Source organism: Elephantulus edwardii, unplaced genomic scaffold (genome assembly GCF_000299155.1).
Source record: "Elephantulus edwardii isolate Elephantulus edwardi_28Jun2011 unplaced genomic scaffold, EleEdw1.0 scaffold00244, whole genome shotgun sequence".
In the NCBI taxonomy this organism is placed as follows: Eukaryota; Metazoa; Chordata; class Mammalia; order Macroscelidea; family Macroscelididae; genus Elephantulus; species Elephantulus edwardii.
In genome coordinates, this window is record NW_006399994.1 from 1,837,390 (window position 1) to 1,843,378 (window position 5,989).

Genomic DNA, 5,989 nt, shown 5'->3' on the forward strand with positions numbered 1-5,989 from the left:
TATATATTTCTCTATATTCTATTTATTTCATAAACTATACATAATAGTAAATAGAATGGTAACTAGATGGAAATACATTAGATTATTAATTTATTGTCTCTGAGTGGTGAAATTATGGATGTTTTTTATTTTGGTATTTATATTGTGCTTGTCTGTATTTTCCAAATTTTTTACAGTGAATAATTACCAAATTGCTGAGTTGAGATACCTGAGGAACATACTAATGTGAAAGAGGACTGCAAACTGAGTTCATGTTTCAGTTTATGTATTCTCTGAAACAATTATTGGAGCAGAAGCTAAGAATTTAAAAAGCAGAATAAAAATAAAGAAGAAGGATGGAAACTTAGTAATGTGAAACAAGGAAAAGAAATAAGAACTCTAGTGATAATATTCCTTGGAGAGGGACAACATGCTTAGAAAGGTGGAGGGTCAGCAAAGGAGAGGAAGACCTTCCACCAGGTGGATTGACACAATGACTGTCCCAATGGCTTGAGTATGTCAGGGACTCTGAGGATGGAACAGGCTTCAGATCTGTTGTTTATAGATTTGCTATAAGTTGTTCTGAACTTGATGACACCTAACAACAAAAACAAGTGATAATATTAGGGAGCTCTGGGTGGCCTAGTAGTAAGAAGCAATGCTGCAATCCCAAAGGCACGTGGTTCGAATAAACCAGAGGCTTGTGGTGGAAGGATGGGCAATCTTCTCTTGTGGGGGAGAAGATATGCCTGGGGAAACCAGATGAAGGATCAGCTGTAGAACTCAACAGCACACAACAACAGCGAGAATATTAAGCATGAAACATGTGGTAGAAGAAATAAGAACAGATGAAATAAATTGCAGGATGTGTACAACTAAATGGACTGAGTTCGAAGTTCAATCTGAGGACCTCTCTGTAAAGCAGTTGGAAAGGACAAACTCTGGTTCATGAAAGCCATTTAGTGAGTTACAATCAGCATTGAGTACAAGAATAGAATTCAACTGAACCCAGCTAAACCAAACAGAGTAGAACAGAATAAAATAAATAGACTAAGAATAGTTAACGAAACTTACTTCAGCTATTTTTATTTTATATTTTTACATGTGTGAGCGGGTTTGCCATGTAAAACAAATCTCTCTCTTAGTGTGAGTTAAAATTTTTAAGAAATGTTTGAAAGCTGCTATTTTAAAAGACTATGTTTATATCACACTCTTGATACTTTCCCCCTACCTTGTATGAGGACTTTGCTCACTAATTACCATCCTTGTCAACTCTAAGCTTACAAATGTGCTTTATCCCTTGTAACTAAAAATAAAAACAAGAAGTTTCCTCCTCCTGTGCCAATGCAAGCAAGTGCCTCTCTCATCCCTTCATTTCATCACCTAATTTGTCAACGGCTGGTTTGCCCCCATTACTTCCATGTCACATATCCTGCCCACTCCACAAAGCCCTGCGACTTTAGCCAAACCCTTGGGGTTCAGTAGGAGGTTAACGAGTGTGCCACGGAAAATTGGAGAAACTGAGTTAACTGAAGAATAGACTGCTTTTATTGCAGCAAAATGGAGATTTGGGGTTATGTCGTTGAGGAGATGTGTAAATTCACAAGGAAGAGAGCCACTAACCGCCCACAGCTGATTCTTATGAGGTGGAGGTACGACCTGCCTCCGCCTTCCAATCTTTTTATCAATTCTGTAACCAGCTTGCTCCCCTCCCCGCCCCCACCCCCACCCCCACATCCTCCTTGATACTCTCTACTTCTCTGTTAAGGTAGATAATCCATTGCAATGACCAAACAGAAATCACAGATTATACTCATAGAGCTTGTGGGAAAGACAACCAAACCCATTATAGTCATGTTGATTCTAACTCATAGTGATCCGATAGGACAGAGTAGAAATGCCCTAGGTTTCCAAGGCTAAAATCTTTAGGGAAACAGATTATTAGGGAAGTAACAGGATTTAACTCAGCATCTGGCTCAACTTTGGGGTAAGAGGAAAAATTCCGAAGAGAGGATACACTTCATCAATCAGGACAGCTTTCAACAATGACAGCTCTCAGTATCCCCTTAAGTGTTCTCATGGGCAGGCCACACTTCTGGGCCTGGCTTCTGCTGCCCAGTCCACTTTGGCCTTGTCTATACTCTGCTTAAACAATTATAAATCTTAAGTTACAGATCTTACTGTTGAGCTAACACTGTTAAGTGCCAGAGACACCTCATTCAGCTAGCAAGCTTCCTGATTGTAAGTACTTGTTCAGGAGATCAGGATACACACTGCATTGAGTACGTCCAACGTCAGGAATCTCTCAAAAATGCTTAAGAGTGAGGATGTCAGTTTAAAGACTAAGGTGCACCTGGTTCTGGCCATGGTCTTTTAAATCACTTGTTATGCGGTTTGGGGCTGAATAATGAATACAAATGACAGAGAAGAAGAATAAGAATCTATGTAAGTGCTGTTGTTGTTAGGAGCCTTCAAGTTGAGTATGACCCATAGTGACCCTGTGAACAGCTGACCTGAACCCTGCCTTTTCCTGTGTCATCCTCATCATCTCTGACACACTAGAGCCCATTGCTGAAGTCACTGGGTCAATCCATTTCATTGAGGATCTTCTTTTCCTTTGTGGACCCTCCTCCATCTCTCCAAGCATAATACCGCTTTCCAAGGAATAGCCTTTCCTAGCTACATGTCAAAAGTATGAAAGATGAAGCTTTTCTATCTTTACCTCCAAGGAGCACGTTGGCTGCACCCTTTCCAAGACATATCTGTTTGTTCTTTTGGCAGTCCTTGGGCTATTCAGTACACTTCTCCAACAACACACGTAAAAGGCATCACTTGTTCTGTCATCCTTATTCACTATCAAGCTCTTTGATGTGTAGCAGATGATTGAGAAGACCATGGCCTGAATCAAGTGTCATCAGCATTGCTGACATCAGCATTGCTCTTCTGCATTTTGGAGAGATCCTGACAGTAGACCTGCCCAATGCAATACATCTCCCGATTTTCTAACTTCTGGTACCAAGGGTGTTGATTGTTGATCCAAGCAAGATAAAACAATAGACAGCTTCTATCCGTTCTCCATCTATCATAATGTTGACTGTTGGTCCTGTGATGAAGACCTTTGTTGCCTTGATTTTGAGATATAATCCATATAAAGGCTATAGTCCTTGATCTTCTGCAGCAACAATTTCATAGCCATCTCACTTAGAGCAAACAAAGATGGTTGTGTCATCTGTATAACACAGGTTGTTAAGAATGTAAGTGCTGAGCTCCTTTCTCTATGGACCAGCAAGTAAATTGCAGCCACCTTGTTCTGGTCTCTTGTTCCCCACCAACCTTGTGCTTCTAATGCTTCTCCTTTAGTGTTACAGCTCTCTCCATCTTCTGGATTTATAAAGTTCTCAACTCAGGGATGCCAGGTTCAAAGGAGGCACTCTGTTTCAGGTTCTTCCTCTTGATGAAAGTGAAGTTCCACTCACCTTCGGTGGTATTGGTCCACTTATAATCCTACTCCTCCTAGCAAGACCACAGATTTACTCATCCACTTGGTACAGTATACACACCTTATTTGCATAATGAACTGTCCAATACCTGCCAAATTTTTATGCAGCCTATTTGTATGGTAAACTGTACTTTGTAAGAGTATGACCTGGAAAATCATATTTGCAGAACTACAAACCTAGGTCCAGGAAGTTATGTTGTAGTTTTGCTATGTGCCATCGGGTCGCCTGTGACTCATAGCTATCATATGTACATTAGTTCTGGACCCTGCCTTATCCTGAACCAATCGCACTATCTCCGACAGACCTAAGCCCATTTCTCCAGTCTCTGAGTCAGTTCATCTCATCTTGGGTCTTCTTCTGGGCTCTCCCTCCACCCTTCCAAACAGGACGTCCTTCTCCAAGGACCCATTCATCCTGGCCACATGCCCAGAGTATGTGAGACAGAGCTTCAGAATCCTTACCTCCATGGAGCAGGACAGGCTTGTTTGTTCTCCTGGCAGTCGTTGGTATGTTCAAAACTTCTTCAGCACCACAACTCAAAGGCATCGATCCTTCTCCTATCATCCTTAGTTATTGTCCAGCTCTCTGATGCATAGCAAGTAATTCCAAAGACCATGTCCTGAATCAGGTGCACCTTAGTCTCCAGACTGATATACATATCCATTGTGCTGTGACATACCTTACATTATGACTCATTGTGACTTTTCTGCCTCAGAATCATCACCATGCTGGGACCTATTGTTACAGTTACTGTGTCGATCCATCTAGCTATCTTCCTCTTGTTCACTGACCCTTTAGTTTTCCAAACACAATGAATAAGGAAGACAGGAAAATTGATTACTTTGAATAATGATATTAAAAAGGAGCATTGAATGTACCAAAGACTGCTAAAAGAGCAAAAATTATCTATTTTTGAGGAAATGCAACCAGGGTATTCTTTACAGGCAAGGAAGGTGAAACTTTATCCCATTTATTTTGGGCATGTTGCTAGGAAGTTCAAGTCCTGGGGAAAAATTATAGTTCTTGGAAAAAGAAAGGGCCAGAGAAAGAGAAGACCCTCCCTGAGAAGGAGTGATACGATGCCGGCAACGATGGGCTCAAGCAGGTCAGAGATAACAAGAATGACTCAGGATCAGGCAAGATTCTGATCTGTTTTTCTCATAAAGCTGCTATGAATCATAGTTGATTTGAGGCACCTAACAGTATCAACAACAAAGCATCTGATACAAAACCAACGGTGTTAAAAGAAAAATTCCAAGCTGCACTGGGAACATTGATAAGAAACAAGACTCCAAGAACTGGCAGAAGACCAACTGTGATGTTTCAGCAAACCAGTATATCGTTGAACATGCTCTTTCATTTATGCTAGAAAACCTGGAAGACAACTACCGGGCCAGCCAACTAGAAGACTTCCTTTTTGGTGCTTATATTGGGAGGGGGGAGGATGTGATCCAACAAAATGCAGAAATTATCGAACATCATTGATATCTTTCTCAAGTAAAATCTTGATGAAGATTACTTAAAAACAAGCACCTAGAGCAATGCATTCACAGGCTTGGATTCAAAACAGGACATGGAATGAGGGTTATCACTGCTGACATCAGATGGATATTGGTAGAAAAACATCACAAAGATGTTTGACTGTGAGGATCATAACAAACTATAGTTGACATTACTAACAGTGGGAATCCTAGAATACTTAATTGTGCTCATGAGGAACTTTCATATACACCAAGAAGCAGTCATTTAAATAGACCAAGGGGATGTTGCAGGGTTTTAGATCAGGAAAGGTGTGCATGAGGATTGTATCCTTTCACTATAACTGTAATCTATGTGTTGAGGAAATAATCAGAAAAATGTAGCATCAGGATAATCATTAACATGCTTCCATATTCTGGTGACACAAAGTAGCTGACAGGAAACTAGAATTGTATTCAATTTCTATTAAAAAAACACCACAAAAAAACATTTTTCACAAGGCTGTATCATTTTTACATTTGATGCCTTTGAGCTGTGGTGTTGGAGAAAAGTACTGAATATGCATACCATGGACTGCTAAGAAAATGAACAGGTTCATCTTGGAGAGGGTTAAACCAGGCTGCTCCTTGGAGGCAAAGATTCTGAAGCTTCATCTGACATACCTTGGATATATTGCAAGGAGGGACCAATACTTGGAGAAGGACGTTGTGTTTGGGTGGGTGGAGGGACAGCACAGGAGAGGAAGACCCTCTATGAGGTGCATTGATTCAGTGACTGGGGTAATCACAGTGTGTTGGAGACAGTGAGATTGGCACAGGGTAGAGCAGAGTTTAGGTTTGTTGTGCATAGGGTCGCCATGAGTCACAGGTGACTTGATGGCACATAACAAGAACCACCAGTAATTTAAAATTCCTACGAGCAATGTAATTCTGATTTCTTCACAACTTAGCCAACAAGTATTGTTTCTCATTCTTCTGGTAAGAGTTATCCTATAGGTGTGAAATGGTAACTTATTGTGATTTTACTTTATA